At 42.7% G+C, this 26,271-nt stretch overlaps 2 protein-coding genes across 9 annotated transcripts in view; both read right to left on the reverse strand.

The window, feature by feature from the left end:
• LOC117460575 (killer cell lectin-like receptor subfamily B member 1B allele C) overlaps nucleotides 1–26,271 on the reverse strand; it is a 461,418-nt gene that overhangs the window by 155,776 nt on the left and 279,371 nt on the right. The gene's annotated exons all lie outside the window — the stretch shown is intronic.
• mef2d (myocyte enhancer factor 2d) overlaps nucleotides 1–26,271 on the reverse strand; it is a 159,617-nt gene that overhangs the window by 106,634 nt on the left and 26,712 nt on the right. Inside the window, exon 1 of one of the 8 annotated variants that reach the window (XM_034101628.2) lies at nucleotides 974–1,185. The exons of 6 other annotated variants lie outside the window; for them this stretch is intronic. The gene's annotated coding sequence lies outside the window, so the exon portion shown is untranslated. Of the gene's footprint in view, nucleotides 1–624; nucleotides 782–973; nucleotides 1,186–26,271 lie in introns of those variants that run through there. One more of the 8 variants, XM_034101630.2, reaches the window with a different exon arrangement.

A 26,271-nucleotide genomic window follows, 5' to 3' on the forward strand; every position in this document is an offset into this window, starting at 1 on the left:
AGAAAGAAAGAGAACAGGTGTGACGTTAGGAGCTGCACCACAACACAAGCCATCCCATAAATCTCCCCCGACGGACCCCCCTCCAATCTGGAGACCAATTCTCTCAGCAGACTTTCGGGGCTTGGGAAGGTGTCAGCTCGGCGGCTGATGATGGAAGACAGTCCACAGAACAAGTCCTTGCACCCCCCCCCCCGTATCTCTCGAAGGCGCCAGCAGAGAAACCCATGCCTCCCCCGGCTGATTAGAGATCAGAAACAGAACATTTCGGAGGCACTGTCTTTCACTTCGGCTTGAATGTAGGCTTTGAGATAAAGCCACTAAGAAGCTAAAGTACACCAAGGCCTAAAAACGCATCTTTTTACAATAGCCGGCGTAGACGTCTCTGCTTTTATTTTTTTGTTTCAACCATTTTACTTCAGTTTTGTCTGCTAGTCTTTGTCTAGTATCTTCCCCAAGAACACTTTTCAAAGTTGTTCAAGTCAACATTGTTTGGGTTCTGGACTGAAAACACAAGAAAGAAAAAGATTTAAATCACGCTGGACTTTTCGAAACTCGGATAGATCGAGACTAAATCTAGGCTTCGAAAAAAGCCACTAAGAAACTTACATACACTTCAATACCTACTTGAGTCATTTGTGGTTAAGTATCTCGCCCAAGGACACTCGGACAAGTTGACTAAAGGAGCTGGGAGGATCAAACCGCGACCCTCTGATTGGTAGATTTACGCCCTAAGCCACAGTCGTCCCAAAATGTTAGTTTTAGCCAAAGGAGAAGTTATTAAAAAGCTCCGTCAACGATGACATTTCCTCTCGAAAGTAATCATGGTTTCAAGCGAAGTGGCCAAAGCAATTACATTAGAGGAACAAACACACACACACACACACACACACACACACACACACACACACACACACACACACACACACACACACACACACACACACATTCTTAAGAGTTGCAATGTCACTCTTACCGTCAAAGCTTAGAGATGCCAAAAGGCGGTATGGAAGTGCAGACACACGCACAGCGGAGAAAGGCTCGATTGAGGCGAGTTAATTTAAAAAAGCGTTGGGATATTCCAGTGAAGCGAAGGGTCTCGGAGATACAGTCCTGACGGGAGCGAGGGTCCGACAGCACATGTGCCACCCGCCTGCTGCAAAAGTGACAACTGCTGGAGGAACGCCTCACTCTGGACGCCCCAAATTACCCTTCTCAATTCCACCCCCCCCCGAAAAACCCTACCCCCTCAAATCCCTCCCAGGTCACCCTTTGCCCTAATATGCCTTCAGCAACTGCCACCAATTCATCAGTGTCTGCAATCGAGGGGCTTGTTGTTCGGCTCTTTAAAGAAGGAGTCCATTTACGACAAATGACGTACACTTCAAAGCTGCAGCGAACACTTATCATCGACTGATCTGTCAATACTTTCCCCATCAATTGGTTCGTTGTGTAGTCTACTAAATGTGACATGTTCAAAAGACCCCCGAGGTGACCACTCGGCCTTCAATCACTGCCAGTCGTCTTTGGTTTCTTTCAAATTCCTTACAGTTAAAATAATGAATTATCCGCCTCTTGAAACTGTGAGTTTTGTTCAAAGGATCGCAGTAAAATAATATAACATATAACAGTTTGTAGAGATGGAGGTTCTCCTTACTGCGGGGCTTAAACGATGAGTATTCCAAAATGAAAATGAATTATTATTGATTGACAATTAATCGTTTATCAAGCAACAACAGCTTCTGAGTTGCTGCTTTTATTTAGTTTAAATCTTTGAACAAGACATTTAGAAGATGTTTCATTATCTTGACCAATTGTACAAAACAAGACCATTTACATTGATAATAATCATCAGATCGGATTACACAACCTAAACACATGTACCTGTGTGTGCGTGTGTGTGTGTGTGTGTGTGTGTGTGTGTGTGTGTGTGTGTGTGTGTGCGAGTGTGTGTGTGTGTGTGTGTGTGTGTGTGTGTGTGTGTGTGTGTGTGTGTGTGTGTGGTGTGTGTGTGTGTGTGTGTGTGTGTGTGTGTGTGTGTGTGTACATCCTCCATTTGGATCATGAGCTGCTGGCAGAGGGATGGCAGCTGCCAACATACCTTTTGTTCCACTGGACCCTTCAAGGCCCCCCACCCCCTCCCCGAAATACACACACACACACACACACACACACACACACACACACACACACACACACACACACACACACACACACACACAACACAAACACACACACACCACACACACACACACACACACACACACACACACACACACACCACACACACACACCACACACATACTCAGCTGTCGGAGAGTTCAACAAACCGGTAATGTCTCGTGCCCCTCACACCAAACTCTCGACACTGGATTTTAAAACGACTCTCCGCTGACGGCTGATCTGACTCTCAGTCCCAACAGATCTAGAGGTAAAAGTGGAAGTACTCAGATCTTGTACTTGAGTAAAAGTAGAAGTACTCAGATCTTGTTCTTGAGTAAAAGTAGAAGTACTCAGATCTTGTACTTGAGTAAACGTAGAAGTACTCAGATCTTGTTCTTGAGTAAAAGTAGAAGTACTCAGATCTTGTACTTGAGTAAAAGTAGAAGTACCCAGATCTTGTTCTTGAGTAAAAGTAGAAGTACTCAGATCTTGTTCTTGAGTAAAAGTAGAAGTACTCAGGTCGTGTACTTGAGTAAAAGTAGAAGTACCAGAGTGTAGGAATACTCTGTTACAGTAAAAGTCCTGCATTCAAAATGTTCCTCAAGTGAAAGTAGAAAAGTATTCTCATCAAAATATAGTGAAAGACAGTAAAAGTAGTCGTTGTGCAGATTGGTCCATTTCAGAATAATATATATATATGTTTTATAATGATTGATCATTAAAGTGTTCTCAAAGCTGGTGAAGGAGCAGCTAGTCTGAAGTACTTTGTAGACTGCAGGGTAGCTGGTGAAGGTGCAGCTAGTCTGAAGTACTTTGTAGACTGCAGGGTAGCTGGTGGAGGTGCAGCTAGTCTGAAGTACTTTGTAGACTGCAGGGTAGCTGGTGACTTTACTCCAGGTGGAACTAAAGTCTGATTCAACACTTGGTTAGATTTCACATCATTCATCCAGATCTGAGAAGTAACTAAAGGTATTAAATACATGGAGTGGAGTAGAAGTACACCATGTACCTCTGAACTGTAGAGGAGTAAAGTACAAAGTAGCAAAACATGGAAATACTCAAGTAAAGTAAAAGCACCTCAAATTGTTCTTAAGTACTTGAGTAAATGTACTTGGTTACTTCCCACCTCAGCATGTAATCTGTCAGATTTTGGCCACTTGATGATGTCATAACGATGTGTTGTCTTGAGTAACCATTAGCCAATCAGCAACCAAGGTAACCCCCCCCCCCCCCTTATCACCTGAATCTCCTCTAGAGCTCCATTGAGTTCTTTGTAACCAAATGTCTCTCAGAGGGGCGTGGGGAGGGGCTCCTTGTTTTATCTGAAGTAACAGACAGAGAATCAGCACTTTGGAAACAGGGCTGAAACAGAGGGGATTATGGGTAATGCTGCAATGATCCGTTTTGGTGTTTCAGCCAATCAGAGACAGGCTCTGGATATCTGAGACCTGGGATATATTGATGAGAAACAGAATAATAGGGGACCTTTAAAGGACAGATTCTCCGTTAGCGACCGTTAGCGACCGTTAGCGACCGTTAGCGACACTTTGTTTCACTTCCCAAGGAATGAGTCTCAGCTCTTTCCTGACCTTGAAATCTCCGAGGGGCCCGGGGAGGAGGGGTGTGGGGAAACGAGAGGCCAGGAGTCTGCTACACAGTTGTGTCATTAAGTTTCCACACAACACAACGCATGTCTGTGCCCGGAGAGCAGCGGGTTAAACATGGGGCACAAATTCCTGGAGCCCATTTGGTCTTGAGGCAGTCGCTTATATGGATACATGAGAGAGGGGAGGGCCGAACAAATATGAACTCCCCTTCGTTGATCAGGGATCCCGATGGGAAACATAAACAGAACCACGAAACACAACAATCCTGATGTCAGAGCGCTGAGCACACAATTACTCTGACAACAAACACGAGAGGGATGGCAGGAACGAGACCGTGTCCACACTTTTTTGCGTGTTTTTTTTTTTTTAAAGTTAAAGAGGCCCTATTGTGATGTGTGTGGGGTTCTCTTTCCTGTAGTGTGTTATGTAAGGGATAATGTGCTGCGACGCGGTCATTATGGGGAAAAGAACACCGACAGGCTGATCAGGAGCCCGACGCGAAGCGGAGGGATCTAGACCAGCATAAAGGTGTTCTTTTCCCCATAATGACCAAGTCGCTGCACATTATCCCGCTTATTACATGGCCACATTCTCAACAAAGTAACGTTATGACTCCCAATATTAATTGAAATGCTTTTATGGATTTAGAAAATGATTTTATTGATTTAAAAAATAGTTGTATGTATTGATTTAAATTGACATGCATCCGCGAAGAAAAATAGTCCGATGTTACTGTTTGAACTAACGTAGCAACGGCAGGAACTGCTTCGATAGCGTTTTTGAGGAGCTTTCTGATTACAGATTTGAAAACATCGCTGCTTGCTTTAAAAGTAGCACAATTCATGATGTCAAACCTTGGAAAGTACCTCGATATCCCTGCCCTGATGCCAAAGTAACTGCACACTGTATGTTTTGCCGTTTGATGTATATGTCTGGACCGCTGCGTAAAAAGGAGGGTTTCTGCCCGTTACTTCTCCGCTGTTTTCTTGTCCCTCTTGTCTTTTTCTTTTCTTCACTGGGGACTCATCAGCCACTAACTATTACTCCAAATTACTGTGCTCTCCAAATATATTAAAATGAATGTTAAAATCCTCCATGTTGCTATCACACGCCAGCGGAAAACTAAAGACAATCAGACAGTTTGCTTGCTTTTCAAACTGTTACATTTGAAAAACAGTGAGAGCGTCTCTTGTCAGTTTGAAAAGCCAACGGGAGGACCTGCTTGCGTTTTTGAGGAGCTTTCTGATTACAGATTTGAAAACATCGCTCCTTGCTTTAAAAGTAGCACACTTCATGATGTCAGACCTTGGAAAGTATCTAGATATCCTGCCCTGATGCCAAAGTAACTGGCAAGTGAATATGTGTCGCCGTTTGATGTCTATGTCTGGACCGCTGCGTAAAAAGGAGGGTTTCTGCCCCGTTACTTCTCCGCAGTTTTTCTTGTCCCAGTTCCAAAAGCAAACTGCATGCAGTTTGCTTTTCGGCCCAACTGTATACAGTTAAATCGACCGGACTTCTTTCTGAAGATGTGAGCGTCCTTAACAACGGTCAATAAGTCCTTGACAGCGGTCTGTCTGTTCGGTATTAACAACGTGTCACGTGTTCTGAATTGACCAATCAGAATCGAGTATTCAACTAAGCCATGTAATAAAATGGTTTTAGTGCATGCAGAAACGCCTCCATTGGACTACTTTATTTACTTCCGGAATATAGTGACATCACTAAGTAACACTTGCACTCCTATTGGCTAGCGCTCCAAGACATACGTGATAGGCTAAGGGGCGGGACATCTCTAAGCGGTTGATCAATCACAACAGAGCGGGCCAGCTAACCAATCAGAGCAGACTGGGCAGAGCTTTTTGAACATTAAAGCATGGAGACATGTCCCAGGAAAGGACTCTTTAAAGTAGAGACACTACATACTGATATACACCTGAACATCAGCAGGAGAGGACTCTTTAAAGTAGAGACACTACATACTGATATACACCTGAACATCAGCAGAGAGGACTCTTTAAAGTAGAGACACTACATACTGATATACATCTGAACATCAGCTGGAGAGGACTCTTTAAAGTAGAGACACTACGTACTGATATACACCTGAACATCAGCAGGAGAGGACTCTTTAAAGTAGAGACACTACATACTGATATACCTGAACATCAGCAGGAGAGGACTCTTTAAAGTAGAGACACTACATACTGATATACACCTGAACATCAGCAGGAGATGACTCTTTAAAGTAGAGACACTACATACTGATATACACCTGAACATCAGCAGGAGAGGACTCTTTAAAGTAGAGACACTACATACTGATATACACCTGAACATCAGCACGAGGGGACTCTTTAAAGTAGAGACACTACATACTGATATACACCTGAACATCAGCAGGAGAGGACTCTTTAAAGTAGAGACATTACATACACCGAGTATATAGAGGCCCCTTTAAAAATATTTAAGCTTTTCAGAAACCACCAGTGTCGTCATGGTAAACATTTGAGGAAAAGCTTGCTTTGTTTTTGGCCACATTTTCTATCTTAAATATCTTGGTTTCATTTTTTCTAAGGTCACATTGTTCTGTTATCTTGCCAAACACACGTATAAACATCTTATAGATGTGTATTCTCTTGTATTTATAATGCGTTGTCATTTCTGCCAGAAAAAGACACGATGTGGACAAAAGGCTTTATCTCTCAGGACCTTTTCCAGGTTTTCCCGAGGCTTGCCATAGTCCATATCTGTGGTCCATGTGCCTGAGGCCTCGATGGAGAACATGTTGGCCTGAAGCCTGAAACGGGGATCTATGAAACTACCTCCGCTCTTCCTGAGACGAGGCCAAGACTGTGTGGTGCTGGTGGGGGGGGGGGGGGGGGATCAGGCACCGAGGAGAGGAGGGGGAGGACAAACAGCCAGAGAAAATATATCTATGCTCTCTCTCTCTCCGTTAACAAAGCGATGAGAGGAAGCAGCTCCTGTGCCCCGAGGCAAGAGTATTTATGTTGAAAGGCAACACAGAAGCCTTTAAGTTACAGCGCCCGCATCTTCCACGTAGCTGAACGCCGAATCTGTCTCTGTGTGAACAGGTGTGTCGTCACGAAGAAAAACTCCAGAGGTGTCGTCCCCCTCGTTGTACCTGGTGCGATGACGATAAAGGAATTCTATTCTATTCTCAAAGACTTTCTAAATGTCTTGGTGTACTTTTGATCTTCTTGTTGGGCAGAACTTGTTTCACGTGTCTAGAAATCTTATTTAAGCTGCTAAAGGTTGTTTTAAGGTGAAATAAATATTCAGGAAAAGGTCTTTAAAATGACCATCGATAGAATTAAGTTTGGTTGGGCGTACTTACAGAACTAGCAACTCGAGAGGAAAGATGCTGAGCGTGTTGGATCAATGTCACTGAAGTAGAGTTTGTCGAAAGCATACGTTACCGAAGACGGTTACGGCCCCTACACACGGCGGCGTGCGTTGCCGCTTCAACGCTTCTGCCCATTCACTTTGAATGGGGTGACGTCACGATTCGCCGCACTGCATTGTGGGAGCAAAGCGTAGCTTCTCTCGAGGTGCTCGCTGCAAAAGTAGAGCAATGTTCTACTTTTGCCGCCTCGACGGAGGCGTCAGCCAATCAAATCCCTCGTATGTAAATCTGACAGTACAAGCACTAGCCAATCAAACCGGGTGTATGTTGGGAGAGCCAGACGGCGGTTATTTCCCATATGTCAACAAAAGGAGGAGAAAATGATCGTGGCGGTAGGGAACATACAGGGATACAAACCGGAGGAGCCAGGCATGGGGGGAGGTGGCAGAGACAGTGGGGGAAACTGGTAGGTTTTCGCTTGTGTGGGGAGTTTATATCCAGTGCACTTCGTTTGAATGGACAGCTAGCAAGCAGACAGTATATTTAGCCAGCATGGATGTAGCATGAATGCTTTGCTTTGTATGTCCGGGGCGGGACATTCATGTGGTTGGTTGTTGGTCGGGTTGCTCGCGTTGACTCCCCAAGCTCAAGACACGCCCACCGCCAAGCGGCAACGCACGCCGCCGTGTGTAGGGGCCGTTAGTGTTCCGCTATTTGAACCACTTCCACACAGTGATTTAAAACGAATGTGTAGAACAGATCTGTCTCCGTGGGAAAAGGTGTGCCGCCACAGAGACAAACCGGAGAGGTCGTTTTGTTGAAGCCAAGCTTATACTCTGTGTTTGTACTAAGTGACTAATAGGTTTTGGAATAAACACGATATGCTTTCGACGGTTTGACAGTGAATACCCTGATTATGCAAATCTGCCTCCCCGAGGATGCGGAGAATAATAAAGAAAAGACAAAGCCGTTCTCTGGTGTGGCTTTAACTGCGAGCTTTTCTCTCGACCTACATTATTGAGGAATTCTCCACATTATTGTCACAGTCTTGACAAAGAGCATAATACAACTCACAGGATGCATGCACCCATTACCCGACCCCCCCCCCTCAAATATAACCATTATTCATGTTTCAGTTCATTAATGCAGCTTCTTCTTTGCAGAATCCTTGTTACACATGACTAGAAATCTTATTGAAGCTACTAAAGGTTGTTTAAAGGTGGAATCAATAACACATATAAAAAGAAAAAGGTCTTTAAAATGACCATACATTGCAGTAGGTTTGGTTGAGCGTACGTGGTTTTAAGCTGACGTTAAGACATTTTGTTTCTGTTACAGTTTCTGCTTGTTAATGTCAACATAAACAATGTTTAATCACATTTTAATGAACACAAAACACATCGTGATATAACTAACACTCTTTCACAATGAGATGAACTTCTTTAACCCCCCTGTTGTCTTCGGGTCAAATCTGACCGATTTACTACTTTCATCAGTCATAGCTTTTTTGTTTTACATTCGATGGCATTAAGGCTTCAAGATATCCTTCACAGTAGTAGTAGTAGTAGTAGTAGTAGTAGTAGTAGTAGTAGTAGTAGTAGTAGTAGTAGTAGTATGAACACATAACATGGCTGATCACCACTTTCATTTAGTTTTGGATGATTTAGTCAACTTTGTAACACCGATGGTGTTCCCGGAACAATTTGATATATTTCCCGCTCTTTTGTGCCCCTCCCCCCACATGGATCACACCTGGCACACGCAATACATGTTCAGTGTCTGTTCTGTGTATATGTACTGCAGTTTTTCATGTATACCAGTAGTCTGATCCAATATGTACAGTTTGAAAGGGTGTTAAATGACATTTGGTGATGATTGATGGTTTTTGTGTTAATGTAATAGCAGTTAAAACAGGACCGGTCAAATGTGGCCGTGAACACCAAAGTAACACCAAGACAACAGGAGGGTTAAATTACTATACTGTATATAATAAAGCATAATAAAACTCACAATACGCATGCACATTGCACACATGATCCGAAATCGAGCATCCAGACTAACAAGTGTTGTTTGAACCCGAGCGAGCTTCTCGTTAATCGACACCTTCAACAAAAACACCAGGAAGCAGGAACTGATACAGAAAACGTTTCGCTTGCACCTCACGTGAGACGTTTAGTCCTCTGCGATACAAGCGATCCCTCGGAGACTTCAGTGGATCGGACAAATTCACAGCCCATTTTCACCCATTGACTTCCATTTAGATCCGAAACCTCGCTCTTATTGCTGTTGCTGCTTTGACGCCTGAGTTTTCCTACGGGGATTTAGAGAGGTTTGTCTCATCTTATCAGGATCTAATAACAACATTTTCCTCCAACGACTTTAAGCTTAGTGGGTCTACTCTTTATTTAAGACTACAGGATGAACCTCTATCCCCCCACACGAACCAAGCTCCGAACCTGGGGGGACAGAGCCTTCTCCATCCCTGCCCCCACCCTCTGGGGGGACAGAGCCTTCTCCATCGCTGCCCCCACCCTCTGGGGGGACAGAGCCTTCTCCATCGCTGCCCCCACCAATCGGGGGGGACAGAGCCTTCTCCATCGCTGCCCCCACCCTCTGGGGGGACAGAGCCTTCTCCATCGCTGCCCCCACCAATCGGGGGGGACAGAGCCTTCTCCATCGCTGCCCCCACCCTCTGGGGGGACAGAGCCTTCTCCATCGCTGCCCCCACCCTCTGGGGGGACAGAGCCTTCTCCATCGCTGCCCCCACCCTCTGGAACTCCCTTCCACAACACATCAGAGACGGCACCGACCCCCCCACTTTCAAAACACTGACCAAAGCACACCTCTTCAGACTGGCTTTCAATTTGTGAATTATACTGTGTTGTTGTTTTAATATTTATTTATTTCTATTTCTTATTCTATTTTATCAAACCACTGTAGCGTCTTTGAGCACCTGGAAAAGCGCTTTGAAATAAAATGTATTATTATTATTATTAAGAGAAAGCGTTATTTCACGAAGAAGATAGAATGTATTTAAGGAGCGTATGTATTGTTTAAGCCTCCATCAACAAACTAAACTGATGAAAGAGACGATTTTATGAAGTGATATTATTAATACAGATTTGTCATTTATACCCAGGTCAGCACAAATATTTAATCTACGGGGATTGATAGGTTTATTTTATCTTATCATCTAATAGCCGTCACGATCTGTCTGTGTTGTTTTGTCTTGTCTTTTTCTGTCTTTGGTTTCCTGTTTTATTTTGAAAAGTGTTCACCCCCTGTCTTTGGGTTCACCCCCTGTCTTTGGGTTCACCCCCTGTCTTTGGGTTCACCCCCTGTCTTTGGGTTCACCTTCTGTCTTGCCTGTTGCCGTCTGTCTGCTTCCCTCCTGCCTGATGACCCGATTGTGTTCACCTGGTGCCCCTGTGTGTTCTCCTCCCTCCTCACCCGTCTCTTGTTGGTTTGTTTAGTCCTGTGTGCATTTAGGTTCTGTGTTTTCTGCTAGTCTTTGTGAGTTCCTTGTTGTAGTTGTTCACGGGGAAGAGTGTTCAGCTCTGTATCTGTAGCCTTGAAATAAAGGTATTTTCTGTTTATCTGCATTTGGGTCCCGTTTGCTCAACCCTGACAATAACAACATTTTCCTCCAACGTTTAAGCTTGGTGAGCCTACTTGTGGCGGCTCAATCCCCAGTTACGTTTGAGTCGCAGAGAGGCTAAACTCGGCTTTAAACTGTGACGCGTTTTCGAAGAGAAAGTCCATGCTGAAGCAAGATAGTTTTAGGATATTTAATAAACAAAATCATAACACATATTAACTATGGACAAAACGGTCAACAGAAAAGATGACGGCTCACCCTCTGCCATCCGCACTCGACATGAGACTTAAATAACCAAACCACACCCGTGTGACAATTACCGGAAGTGCTCAACAAACAAATAAAAGTGACGTAAACAAATAATAATAACACAAATAATGAACTTGGGCAAAGTAGCGTTATGGCACCTACAGTATACTACTCTTTATTTAACACTTAAAGATACAAAATGGACACTCAATTATACATCAAGAGAAAGCGTTGTTTCACGAAGAAGAATGTATTTAAGGAGCGTATGTATTGTTTAAGCCTCCATCAACAAGCTAAACCGATGAAAGAGACGATTTGATGGTTTTATGAAGTGATATTATTAATACAGATGTGTCACCCAGATCAGCACAAACCCTTCATCTAATGAGGACACTGTTTTCTGCTCTTTTTATGTGAACACCATGTTTTCTTTAGTTGTTTAAATCTCTGCTAAAAACTCACCTTGACCGTACTGTAAAGCCAAAAGCAACGTTTCATTTGTTTTTCCGTCCTCACATTATGCAGATAGAATAGAATTAGGGATGTCCTGAATACCATTTTTCGGGCTCCGGATATTCGGTAGTATTCAGTAGCGAATATTCGGATATTCGGCCCGCGCGAACCGCTTCAACACGTGTTTTTCGGTTTATTCACTGCATTCATTTAGTTATTCTACAGTATTGTTGTTTCATAGTTATTTGTTAATGTAACCCAACTTGTGTTCTTTGAAATTAAAAGGATATCTCATTGTGTTTGTTACTTTCGTTGCAGTTGTATATGTCTTAAGTGTCATTTGGCTTGGCTTCCTATTTTTTATGGACATGCTTTTATTTTGAAGGAGAGTTAGCGCAGTTGACAGGAAGTTGTTGTTGTTGTTGCTGCTATGGAAACAACGTGACGGAGATTAACGGAGAAAAGTCATATCTACATATAAAGACGGAGAAAGTAAACAATAAAGTTTATGGTTAAGTGTTAGCACCCCCCGAAGAGAAACAAGCTCTTACGTTGATATTGGAGATTTCAATAAATTGAATTTGTACGAAACAAAAATACGAAAAAGAAATACGAATAACGAAATTGAAACCCGAATAGTACTCCAACGAATGAATATTCGGATACAGCGCTAAATAGAATATAATCATTTGATGTCATTATACATACAATGAACGAAAAAGCTTCTCCCTTTTAAAAAGGTGCCATCAAAATAAAAACATCACAACATACGACAACAAATACACGCAGCATACATACTTATATAAGAATAAAGAATAAAGTGCAGTAATTATATGTAATAAATGATAATAAGTATGTATTTATAATAATGATATATATACACAGAGTCACGTTTATTGCACATGGAGGATGATCAAGGGGTATGAGTTCAGGAGGTTAGTGCGATGATGGCTCTTATAATTGTTGTTGTTGTTGTTGTGAACTTCCCCCTCGTGGCAACAGACGAAAACCTTAAAGTGACGAGATCATTTAGTGCTCAGTTACTCTAATGCTGTTATCAACAATCACACTACTGCATTACAGACACATGTAATCAGATTACTTTGTAGCACTGGATTTGGGGTTTGGATCTTGCTGCAATCCTCACATCCTCCCGATGTGCCGCTCTCCGCTGCAGAGGGTGGCGTCTCTCTGCCTCGGGAGCTGTCACAGCTGAAGGTCAAAGGTCAAGAGCGGCAAGACGAGCCCTAACAGACGCAGCAACCTGTTCCCCTCAACTGCCTCCATCAGCTGCCAACACAAAGGCTCCACACACACATCCCACCCCTCAAATAAGACCCTGAAAGACCTCCTCTCTTCCAGGCCGACAGAGACAGTTTCAGGGACACATTTGCAGCTCTCTCGGAGCAGAATGCATGTTTCATATTGAAGCTGCTAAAGGTCGAGTGAAGGTCAAATCAGTAAGTCATAAAGGAAAAAGCTCTTTAAAATGACCATACGTTGCATTAGGTTTGGTTGAGCGTACGGACAAAACTAGCAACTGTAGTGTAAAGATGTTTGTCGTTTTGTTTTAAGCTGACGTTAAGACATTTTGTTTGCTTCCATTTTAACTATGTTGACATTTTAAGTGATTTTATATCAATAACAACAAAATAAACAATGTTTAATCACCTTTTGATTAAGTTTAGCCAGATAAAAACATATTGTGGTATAACTTACTCTTTCATAATGAGACAAAGTTCTTTAAGACTACTGTATATAAAGCATTAGGTTTGGTTGGTTCTGCCTAGCAACATTAGGGTAAACAAGCTTGTTGTTTTTAAGCTAAAGTAAACTGCTGCTATTTCAAATATCTCCACAAATAACAAATCGTTTTTAGAATGAATAAATCACCGGTTTTAGCGTGTTCACATCAAAACAAACAATGTTTAATGACCTTTTGAGTTGAACCACATGTTCTCATATCAATAACTCTATTTCATAACGAGGTAAACTTATCAAAAATGACTGCAAAAATAGCAACTTTAGTGAAAATATGCTATGTTTGTTGTCGGTCCCTTTCAAGCAGGTTAACTCTGCTGCTATGTTAACTATTTCCACGCATTAAAGTGCTTTTAAATCAATAAATCACCCTTTCAGCTTGTTAAGTTCAAAATATGCGATGTGTTATCACCATTTAATAAGGTTAAAGCAGCTAAAAACGTATTTCATGAAAGGGAAGACGTCTTTCAACTCGTCTCCCTGAGTACGGTACACTTTTACAGTGAGTAATCTTTTCCCTGTATCCCTGCCAAGAGACTGAAGGGAATCAGGACCTCGCTGTGTTGTCCTAATTAACGCTGTATGCGTGTTTCTACATTATATTTTAATCTATCAAGTAAATTAAAGCCATAAATCACTCAACACCTGTGACTCCCACGCCAGCATGAGGCAGACGTTTAGCTTACGAAGACAGAAAAATAAGAGCAGGCGTCTGGAGGTAAACATCCATCCATGTTCATTTTCAAAGACTTGTTGGGATTGAGAGGAAACAATATCTTTTAAATGGTCATTTCATGTTTGAAGCTTCATGGAAAAGCCTTTCTTGGCCCAACACTATCCGAGTGTGTTATAGCTACCTTTTAGCCAGTATTTCATGACACACACTCACTGAAGGTGTCTGCTTAGTAGGGCTGTACCCGAATATTCGTTCGTTCGTTGGAGTACTATTCGGGTTTCAATTTCGTTATTCGGATATTCGTTTTTCTTTTTGTTCAATATCAACGTAAGAGCTTGTTTCTCTTCGGGGGTGCTAACACTTAACCACAAACTTTATCGTTTACTTTCTCCGTCTTTATATGTAGATATTACTTTTTCTCCATGAATCTCTGTCACGTTGTTTCCATAGCAACAACAACTTCCTGTCAACAGTCACATAGGGAGGCTGTGGCTCAGTGGGTAGTGTGCTGGACTTGGAATCAGGGGGTAGCAAGTTCGAGTCCCACTGCAGTCAGCATGTCGTTGTGTCCCTGTGGGGATCGCCCACAGTACTGAGTAAGTAAGTCGCTTTGGATAAAAGCATCTAACAAGTGACATTCAAAATAAAAAAATACAAAATATGAAGCGAAGCCAAATTACACTTAAGACATCTGCAACGAAAGTAACAAACAGAATGCGATATCCTTTTCAATTTCAAAGAACACAAATTGGGTTACATTAACAAATAACTATGAAACAACAATACTGTAGAATAACTAAATGAATACACGTGTTGAAGCGGTTCGCTGCTGATTACTACGGCCTGCTTCCAAATCAGCGCTCATGCCTCAAGAATTGTTCAGCAACATTGAAGTCACTATATATATACAAGTCATTATATAGTTTATAATCGCTTGAGACGATGAAAAGACACATTCAATCATTCCATCACATTTTATTTATATAGCCTCTGAGGTAAACATTCATGCATGTTTGTTTTCAAACACTTGTTGGGATTGAGAGGAACGTTTCTCTTTAAAAGGTCATTTTTCTGGTTTGAAGCTTCATGGAAAAAGCCTTTCTTGGCCAAAAGCTATCTGGATATAAGCAGCCTGTGCAGGATGCAAAACAAGAGACAGTATTTCATGACACACACTCACTAAAGGTGTCTGGTTGGATTGGTAGACTCGGATCCTTCCTAAATTGTAATTGGCCTGTTTCTAAATCAGCATCACATCTCAAGATCTGTTCAGCGACATTGAAACAACACGACTCAACAGTACGCTATATCGTTTGTTATCGCTTGAGACGATGAAAAGTCACAATCAATCAAACGTTATCTATATAGCCTCCGATTGGTTCCCTTGTCAGCTCTGTTGTGATTGGTCAACCGCTTAGAGATGCCCTGCCCCTTCCTTAGCCTATCATGTACAATGTGTTGCTAGCCAATAGAAGCACAAGTGTTATATAGTGATGTCACTATGTTCAGGAAGTAAACAAAGGAGTCCAATGACCATTTACATGCACTAAAACCTATAACACACTGCAGGAGAGGGGATGGAGCCTCTTTAACAAACGTCCATTGACTGGTGAGCCCCAAGTCCTTCTTAGGGCTCACCAGTCAAACAGTTGGGAACCATTATATAATCCGGTTCAAAGCCAACGACAGTCCATCAGAAATTGGTATACGTCCCATAACAACGACATCAAATACAGCTCATAAGATACAAGAGAACATCTGACAGACGCTAATCTCACACATTACTTTATGAAGTCATTATTCAGAGCGGAGGAAGTGTTAATGAGCTGCTGATGAACAGCGTGGCGCCATGGCAACAGAACACAAAGGGTCAGAACAAAACAGCTGAAAACACGAAACGGCATCCAAGGGACCGAACGCTGACAGATGTGACGCCGCAAAACACACGTTCAACCGTTTTCTGCCAAACCTGAAGAAGAAGAAGTCGCTGCCAACAAATCCAGCCATTGTAGCTTTTCCTGTAACCAAGCCAACGGTTCCCTAGGCCAGTGGTTCCCAAACGGTGTGCCGCGGCACACTGGTGTGCCGTGAGGCAAGTCCGGGTGTGCCGTGGGATTTTGTGACAACCATACGTTATTATTGCAATATACAACTACATAAAAATAATTACTTTTTAATTTACTATATCAGTACTTTGTAGGTTTATATGTACGTAATCTGCGCGACTACATCTCCACCTGCAGTGCTGCATAAACATGGCTGAGTCAGCGATAACTCTCGAGGGGTGGAGGACGTATGCCCATTATTTTGAGTTCGTCCGAAGAATAGACAGGAATGTGACGGTGAGGTGCAAACTGTGTCCAGGCCAGAAGCTGTTATCCACTGCTGTAAACACCACGTCAAACCTCAACAAGCACCTGCAAAGAACACATGCTAAGGTGGAGCTACCGCACACGCTATGTGTTTGTTTATATCACAGTCTGTTCTTCTTCTCTGTCTCCCGGTTGTTGCCTGTTTTGAATGACGAATACACACTACCGCCGCCTGCTGGTAAGGAGAGTTATTGCCACTCACGCATGCGCAGTTCGTACGTGCTCGGCTGAAGTCTTTGCGGTGTCTGGTTCCAGTGCAACACATGGCCAACACGCAGGAGAACACGCCGACGCAACAGAGTGAGCAGAGATAGACTGCGCAAAATATACAGATAGCAGGAGACAGAGAACAGCCACGGTCAGATAGGAAAACATTCAGGATGGAAACTGAACTAAAGAGAACATTTGAAACGTTAGCAGTCTGCGTGATCTGCCTGCAGGGAGGGGCGGGCCGGCCCTGCGAGTAAAGTAACGAGTTACTTTATGTAGAGAGTAACGAAGTAGTGTCATACTTAAGTAATATGTAATATATTACTTTTTTTTAGTAACGACTCTGCTGAAATGTTACATTTATAATTTGTAGTTCAGGACCATGGACAATGCAGCTTCCTTGCATTGACAGTTTCTGTGCTGAATTTCCTTTGTCTCATTTTTAATGTTGTGACCTGTCTGGTTTAAATGAGTGTGTTGCTGCTTTGATGAAGCCTAATTTGATAACGTTTCAAATTCATTTCTGAAATATTTCGTTACTAAATATTTCATGAGTAATATAGTTGTCTTGTAAATAATTATGCACATTTACAGATATTTTACATATGAGTGATAACACGTGTTATCAGGGCTATTTTGCACAATAGGTGTGCCTTGGGCACAAAAAGTTTGGGAACCACTGCCCTAGGCAATGCCAATGAGTCAAACTACTCTTTGATCTGCAGTTAAATCATCATTTTTGATTGGCAATTATTTTGGCAAATCTAGGGTACAGCTGCTTTGTGAATTATATTTAACACAGATGCATTTAAGATGTATCGACTCGTCTATTCCCCGATTTCTGTCCTGGTTTGATTTGGTTACATCTGGGTTAGCAATTCAAATTGTATTCATCTTTTTGGCCTTTATGGTCAAAGGACCTCATTTAAATGAAGTTAAACCACATTTCTGAGTTCATAAAAGGCAACACATTTGAATTATTTGTACTACAGTGAAGATCACAGGGTCACATCTTGATTGACTAACAGCCCAGTCATAGTTTAAGAAGGACTTAATGGTGGGGTACGTTTGAGAAACCGGCTCGAGATACACTTTTTGATATATTCCATGGAACGCTCTTAACGTCCGATAGCAATGAATATCTGAAGTGCTTTGACAAAGAATTCATAAAAACATCATCTGTGGAAGCCGTGGCGCTGTAAAAAGCACGACCAATCATCTGAGCCGGCTAAAGTGACTGGATGGCCTACCTGCCTGTCAGCCTTCCATCGGGGCACACACTTATCTCGTGCCCTCATTGGTCATGTTGCGCGTTCGTGTGTGTTGGGGGAGGGGCAGATTTCTTCCGGCTGTGTATTTTCAAATTGTAGCGATCTCGAGCTGCTTTCTCCTAAATTACCTACCCCGCCTTTAAGTGCAGTAGAAAATGCTATACATTTAAATGAAACATAATTTTACTACTTTTCTTACGAAGAACGTAGTGTGAAACCGTCCATGAAATAACCTCTCATCACGACATTGGCAGTGGTGTGTAACACATAGTCGCTTTAATGTGTTGTTTATGTGCCGAATAATGTATTTCCAGATGACCTACCTCCTCCCTCCGTAAAGTAAGAACTGCTCAGTTTATTAACAGGTAAGTTACACACCAGATTCCAAACGATAACCAGCCCCCATCCTACTCTGAAGATGTTAAACTTATTTGTTGAGATAAAAAGCATAAATTCTCGCTTTATTCTTGAGATTTTCAAGTTTCTGTCTCGAGTGTGACGGACGCTAAAAGAGCAGAGAAGAGACGATGCAAAACCCGGGGCACGAGGCTGCGCTTTCCACAAACAGATCCCCAAAGGCGATGAGGCGTTTGATGTCCAATGAGGCGATGAGGGCCACACAGAGCTGCTCCCCCCAACCCCCAACCTCCACAAGCTCCCTGACATTGACACACACACACACACACACACACACACACACACACACACACACACACACACACACACACACACACACACACACACACACACACACACTTCTCCTCAGAAACAGCTGACGTTTTAACAGGCTTACAACAGCTGACAGGCTACAGGTGGGGCAGAGGGGACCCTTCATAAGCCCTCCACCCCCCCTTCCTCCTTTTAGTGCCCGGCTCATAATTCCCCTCTCACACACACACACACACACACACACACACACACACACACACACACACACACACACACACACACACACACACACACCTGTTGTGACTCCAGAGGAATTGTCCTCTGTGAAAAGCCTTCCTTCGTACTGTATCACACACCTACTCACACACACACACTCCCCCCCCCCCCCCCCCCATCAGTGCATTAAAACCAGGCTTTATGACCCTCCAGTGTGTGTTTGAGTGGCCGGGGAGTGTGTGTTCGGTGTCCGACTAACAACAGATGCTGCTATAGAGCAGAAGTGCCGGCTGAAAGCACTAAGCTCCTTTGCTTTGCTTTGCTGGAGCCGGTGGCAGCATTACGGTGGAGGAGAGAAACCTCGCTGTGATGTTAATCCATAATCATTTTAACCAGCAATACCCAGGTTTTCACTTCAATCACCGGCGTGTACGATCCCAACGACAGCGTGAGCATATGATGTGGAGAAGATAATCCTGAGGTCACACCGGAGGCGGGATCTAAGGCCAGTGGTTTAACAGAGTGGTGCAGGAGAGAGTCTTTAAACGCGGAAATTAGTCAGCATTTTAGCACTTTCGGGTTGATGGGCTTTTGAACGTGCGTTTACTAAGATGTAGCCTCAAATCTAGCATTATAGGGTGATGTAGGAATGAGTCCTAAAACCAGGAAGTGAGTCCGCATGATAGCACTTCCTTTCTGGAAAACAATATTGTTTTGTTTGTTCTGTGGTGAAAACAAACAAGAGATTTTAACATTTGCTTCTACGGTATAAAATATGTCAGTAAATACCCTACTGGTGTATTTAAAAACAGCGGTTGCTAACAAGTGTCTAAATGAGACGACTAAACGTCATCGCGCCCAACGTTAGCCGTCTTTAGCTTAGCGGTGGTGAGGTGAAGTCATGTGACCGTGCTGTAGTTCCTTTATAGCCCAACATTAGCCTCCTTTAGCTTAGCGGTGGTGACGTGAAGTCATTTGACCGTGCTGTAGTTCCTTTATAGCCCAACATTAGCCTCCTTTAGCGTAGCCGTGGTGACGTGAAGTCATGTGACCGTACTGTAGTTCCTTTATAGCCCAACATTAGCCGCCTTTAGCTTAGCGGTGTTGACGTGAAGTCATTTGACCGTGCTGTAGTTCCTTTATAGCCCAACATTAGCCTCCTTTAGCTTAGCGGTGGAGACGTGAAGTCATGTGACCGTGCTGTAGTTCCTTTATAGCCCAACATTAGCCTCCTTTAGCTTAGCGGTGGAGACGTGAAGTCATGTGACCGTGCTGTAGTTCCTTTATAGCCCAACATTAGCCTCCTTTAGCTTAGCGGTGGAGACGTGAAGTCATGTGACCGTGCTGTAGTTCCTTTATAGCCCAACGTTAGCCACCTTTAGCTTAGCGGTGGTGACGTGAAGTCATGTGACCGTGCTGTAGTTCCTTTATAGCCCAACGTTAGCCACCTTTAGCTTAGCGGTGGTGACGTGAAGTCATGTGACTGTGCTGTAGTTCCTTTATAGCCCAACGTTAGCAACCTTTAGCTTAGCGGTGGTGACGTGAAGTCATGTGACCGTGCTGTAGTTCCTTTATAGCCCAACATTAGCCGCCTTTAGCTTAGCGGTGGTGACGTGAAGTCATGTGACCGTGCTGTAGCCCTTATTATGCTTTTCTTTGTTTGACTTTTCCGGTAGTGTGTTATCTAGGTTGTTGTGTATGTAAATACAGGGGGTGTGTGGCGCAGTGGACTAGCGCGTTGGTGTTCGTATCAGGGGAGCACAGGTTCAAACCCCACTGCAGTCAGCATGTCGTTGTGTCCATGGGCAAGACACTTCACCCCAAGTTGCTCCTGTGGGGATTGTCCACAGTATTGAGTATGTAAGTCGCTTTGGATAAAGTAACATGTAAAGTAAATTGTATGCAAAGGCTAAAATCCACTCATTCCCCACACACTTGCTAAAGAGATTATTTCCTGCAATTATCCAATAGAATATCCCTTTGGCTTTTCATGGTGGGACCCCTTGCGATGCTAACTTCCAAACTAAAATACCTCATCCCTGCACCACTCTATTGTCACAGTGTACGATTGTTTCCTCGATTGTTGAGGATTAAACTTTCTGCCGTTCCTTCTCTGCAGCGACACAGCGAGATGCTTCCTTTGATGGAAGCTGAAATGCTCCATCACAGAAGTTTTGCTCCAACCTTCATTCTCCGAACGCTTTTGTCACACAAAGTTTCCTGAGAAGTGAATTGTGGTGGAGGCGCGAGGATGGGTTTGTTAAAAAATGAGCAAAGCTGGAGAGAACAGAGGGGATTTGAAAGCACAGCACTTCTTTGGATTGGATGAGAGAAACCATAGGGTGAAAGAAAGAGAAATCTTTGGATTATGTATTCTTGCTGGGTGTGCAAAAACAGAAAATAAGTTTCCATAAGTTTCTATAGTGCGACGTTTTTAAACCAGCAAATCTGTTCTTTCTTCTCCTCGCTCATCACTCAATGGACACAGTAGCTGATGCTGCTGCGCACTGACGGAGAATATCATTTATCAACATGCATTTATTCCTATTGTGATTCGACAGTCTGAATAAGCAGGGCAAGCTATTTTCAGAAGTATAATGCATAGAGAATAGTAGCTAAAGTTAGGTTGTCTGTGTGTCTCGAGCAAGGTGTTAACTGAACACATGTTGATGAGCTAGTGATGCTAAAATGCTAGTTCCAATGGTGTGTCGTCCGTCTTATCCACTGAAAGCCTTTATCACAACCCGTAAAGCTCAAAATAAAATGGGTCCACCCACAGGATTGCAAAACACTCACTTTCATGAAACCATTAATTGTTTGGTCAAAAATGTAAAAAGATGTCCATCCATGTGTTCAAGGTAATGTCTTTAAATGTCTTATCAGTCCAAACAACTAATATATTCCCTTTGATATATAACATAAAGCAGAAAAAAGCTGAAATGTACACTCAAATATGCCACGATTTTACATTATTGGGCTGTTTAAATCATGTTGGCCTTTCTTTGACACTAAGAACCACTCCCTCTGAGGCAGGAACATCGTTGGTTTCTTTGGTTTTAACATAACCACATCTGGTTACTTGGACCAAACCTCTGAGCCACAGTGGTGTTTCAGTGGTGTTGGAACGCACAGATAAACCATGTCCTCCTGCCGATAAGGAGGCCGTAAAATAACAACCTTTGTTGGTATGTATGTGTGCAAGACTTTTTGTCAAACCATCCAAAAAATTTTGTAAAAACTGTGAGAAGATCAGATTCCAATAATGCTAATAGGTGTAGCTCACGTTTGACTTTAAAAGAGCCAACAAATTGCAATACCTGCTGGAAATGTTGCTCAAGGAAAATTATGATTCAGTTTCGACCCTATGATCAGGTGGTTCAAACACTGTTTTAGCGCCCTGCAGTTAAAATGTGTTTCACTTTAAATGTCATACTAAACAAACTTTAACCAAAGTAGTCGCAGATATAAAAGCCAACAGTCATTGGAAAGTACTGATAAACCATGTCCTTCTGCTGAGAGGCGCCAGAAAACAGACCTTTTAATTAAGTTTTGGAAGCTGCTTAAATTAATAAATGTTATACAAATGCTCAGTAAAAGATCAGATTTGTTGTGTCCATCCATCTTCTCCCGCTTATCCGTGGTCGGGTCGCAGAGGTTTTCAACTGTTTCACACTAAAAGCCCAATGATGCTGATTAGCAGTGGCGGTGCTAGGGGGTGGCTAATTGGGCTTTTAAAAAAAAAAAATTGTTTAAACGCATCGTGAGTAACGTGCAGTACCGGAGTCCAACAGAGAGGCAGCATCTGGGGGACAGTAGCCTGCGTACTACGTAGCCTTCCCTGAAGAAGAAGTGATCCTTCGTTAGCGTGAAGAGTCTGCTTTAATGCGCTCCGCAGTAGATCTCCTACAATCATAAATCCGCCACTGCTGATTAGCATATCCACTTTACTTTAATGTAGAGCTTTGTCTTTGATCCACACAATGTGATATCTGCTAGAATTGTTGGTCAAAGAACGAAGTGTTTCCACAATATGAAGTCCAGTGGTGCTAGTGAGTGTACGCACTCTAAAAATCATTGTCTTTACATCTTGAATGGATCAAAACAATGCCATATCAGCTAGAACTGATGAAGGACATTAATTACAGAGTTAGACTAACCTAATAACGACATGTTTCCTTTTTTATGGGGCTTTATTATAGGGCTGTTTTTACTGTTTAAACAAAGACATTTACTTTTTGAGCTTTGCTATTTCAGCCAACGTTGGTTTCTTTTAGGCATGATCGCACACTTTGCATCACCAAGTGTGGTCGCTTAAACTAAACCAAGCTTTGACCAAATGAGTGGTACATAATAAAAGATGATCTACTTTCAGTTCCACATCAGAAGACCGTGATTCACCGCGTGCTCCTGCTGATCGGGGCGTCAGGAAACAAACCGCCTCGTCTTTGTAATTTCGTCTGGAGAACTTTGTGTCAAACCATCAATACATGCTGTAAAAACTGCTCTGTTTCAGATCAGATTCTGTGAGGTTTCCTCCGATCCTCCTAATGAGGGTGGAGCGAAAACCTTTTAACATATTCTTATCTCCCCCCCCTCGTTTGCCTTTCTTGAGAAAGCGGGATGACTCTTTCTGTGAGCCTGCGATGTGATCACCAGTTCAATAACATAAACAAGAATCCTCCAGAGGAAGGGTGCAGTGTGTGTGTGTGTGTGTGTGTGTGTGTGTGTGTGTGTGTGTGTGTGTGTGTGTGGGTGGATGTCTGTGTGTGTGTTTTACATGGGAATGTGTGTGGGCTGGAGAGGTGAGCACGAGTCAGCCATTGAACGGCATCAAATGAAAACGTTATCTAATGCCTGCGCTGACACGGCCAGCCACAAAACAAGTACACTCTTTATCGACTGAAAACACGGCTGTGCTTTTGCCCGCGAAAAAAAACCAACACACTCCTCGAGAGCCGGGGTTTGTACATGAGAGGAGCAGAGAAATGGATTAGAAAGAGCCACCAGGGTACTTTCTGTGCACACATTTAATGACTTTTTAATAGCTACGAAAGAAAGGGAAATGCTGTTTTCTGTGGCTGGAGAGACTCCGTGCAGAAACACACGGCTGCCTCTCTAGAACTTAATATTAAACAAAGCTGTGCCAAGTGTCATTTTGATGTATACAACAAAGTATAAAGACATGTAATCGTACACACTCTTTAAATCCACACAATTCAAGACGTTCTTGGTTTGACAAAAATATGGAAAGTACCTTTTTTTTTGGACATTTTATGATCAGACAATTAGTTGGATTGTTGATATTTCCAAGTGTTTGTGTTTAGTAGATTTGTGGGATCCCAGGGAACCACAGCCACGATTTCTGTATGCATGACGACGGATAAAATCTCAAAAAAAATGTCAGGTCACATTCTTAGTCTTGTTTAATGTATCCGTAATATAAGTTTAGTGTAAATAATAGTTATTTTGAGATATTAAATAAAGTATACTAGTTTATATGGAAACTAGAATCTTTTCTTTGGCTTTCGACCACATCTTAAGTTCTTCATCAGATTATGAGTTGCATTGTTGACGTTCAAAGCCAGTAATCGGGGTGGTAAGACAATATGCTTAAAGATCTGTTTCCAAAGGTCGATAAGATAACTTTTTGAGCATCTCAGGAAACCAAAGCCACGATTTCTGTATTCATGACGATGGACTGTATCAAATCACATCACGTTTCTTTTGCTGACGGAAATGTGTCTGCAGCAATCTTCCAAATATTGAAAGTACGCGTCAAATTCTCTTTCAGATTCTAAGTCCTGTTTATCTGTTCTTGAAGTTGGTAGACAGCTGTGTAAATTGTAATGCGTGTGTATTAAAGTGGACCTATCATGCTATATTTGAAGCATATATTATATACATATATATGAAATGTACTATTTAAATGTTGGCCATGAGGGTTGTGCAATAGGTCGCCATTGTCAGTATGTGCGTCTGTGTATTGCGTTAGTTCAAACGGTGTATGACTGATGATATGTGTATGTATGCGGAACTGCAGGACGGGGTCCAGAACAAATGTCCTTACAGGGACAATAAAGTATATCGCATCGTATATTGTAGGGCCATACCTATATAAAACATGTCAAAATACCAAACAGATCCTGCATTTTAGCCATGCCTCATTTCGCTCTATTTGCTCTTTTCCAGCCCTGTTTTTGCAAGGGCTGATTCTGTGGCAAATGAGCTGCAGCTGACCACGCCCCCCTGCAAAGGAGGGGGCGTGGCACGAGCGTCATGTTACCATGCTGTTGCCATGCTGTTGCCATGCTGTTGCCATGCCCCGCAACCTCTCATTCCCCTGATAGGTGGAGAGTTGCCAATATAGGCGGAGCTCCTTGTTTCTGACGTCAGAACAATTTCAAATCTGGATTAGTCTGTATCAGATCCGTTGCAGCCCCGTTTTTAGAGATGTGGGTAAGGAGGAAAAGAGAGAGGGTTGTGTTTTCTGACACTTGGTGAGTTCCCTGGAACACCGGGGACACATACATATTCATGTATACAAGACGTACAAAGTGCATTTTGCATGATAGGTCCCCTTTAAGTGAAACACATTTCAAACAAATTTCGGGATAATTGGATGTATTGCTGAGATTCAAAGCTGGAGATGGTAGAGTATTATTCTATAACAGTACGTCCACACGGCAGCGTCGCGTTGAAGCTTGCCGGTGGGCGTGTCTGGCGTGCGACCAACAACCAGTCACATGAATCTCCCGCCCCGGACCCACAAGCACGCAGTTTGATTGGCTAGAGCTTGTACTGGCATATGATTTGATTGGCTGGCGCTTCCATCGACGCTTGAAAAGTTGAACTTTTCTCAACTTTCGAAGCGAGCAACGGAGGCAAAGCGACGGAACCAGAATGCAGTTCGGCAAAGCGTGACGTCACCCCGTTCAAAGTGAAGGGGAAGCGTCTCCGTTGAAGCGCACGACGCTGCCGTGGGGACGGGCCGTAAAGCTTCTGTTTCCAAGGTCAAAAATATGTATTTTCTTATCGATGTTTGATCATCTCGGGGAACCACAGCCATTTTTTGTGTACAAAAGTGGACTTTGGGTATCAAGTCTCAACACTTTTCTAAATACCGACAGAAATGTGTCAAGAATTGAGAGTTTTTGTCAAATTTCAAGACAGATTCTTCGTCTCGTCAAACAAATCTGTTCCTATGTCTTTATTTTAAAGCACTAGCATACTGACTGTCAGTTTTGGTTTTAATTCTGAAAATCAGGGTTTATTGCCGACACAATTCCCAAGTTTCAAATTACAGCAATTCCTAGATTTAAGACTTTTATAAAAGCCTCATTCTCCTCTGTTATTATTCCTATATATCCTATTGAAGCACAAACACTCACACACATGTACAGATACAGTGTAGGCCATGTGTTCATGCATGAACTCACATAAACACGCCTCGGGTCGCAGCACACACACAAACATAAGGAAGTGTGTGATGTGGAAAGTCGGAGGGGGGGAGAGGATTTTTTTTCTATCTCCTCCCCCTACTTGCATCACTTGAACACTTGTGTTAATATATTTAACATGTTCATACAAATGCACAACTTTTTACTGTCACATCTTGTTTCAATAGTTATTTTAGCTGTATTATTATGTTGTGTGAATCCTGTTTTT

Source organism: Pseudochaenichthys georgianus, chromosome 16 (genome assembly GCF_902827115.2).
Source record: "Pseudochaenichthys georgianus chromosome 16, fPseGeo1.2, whole genome shotgun sequence".
In the NCBI taxonomy this organism is placed as follows: domain Eukaryota; kingdom Metazoa; phylum Chordata; class Actinopteri; order Perciformes; family Channichthyidae; genus Pseudochaenichthys; species Pseudochaenichthys georgianus.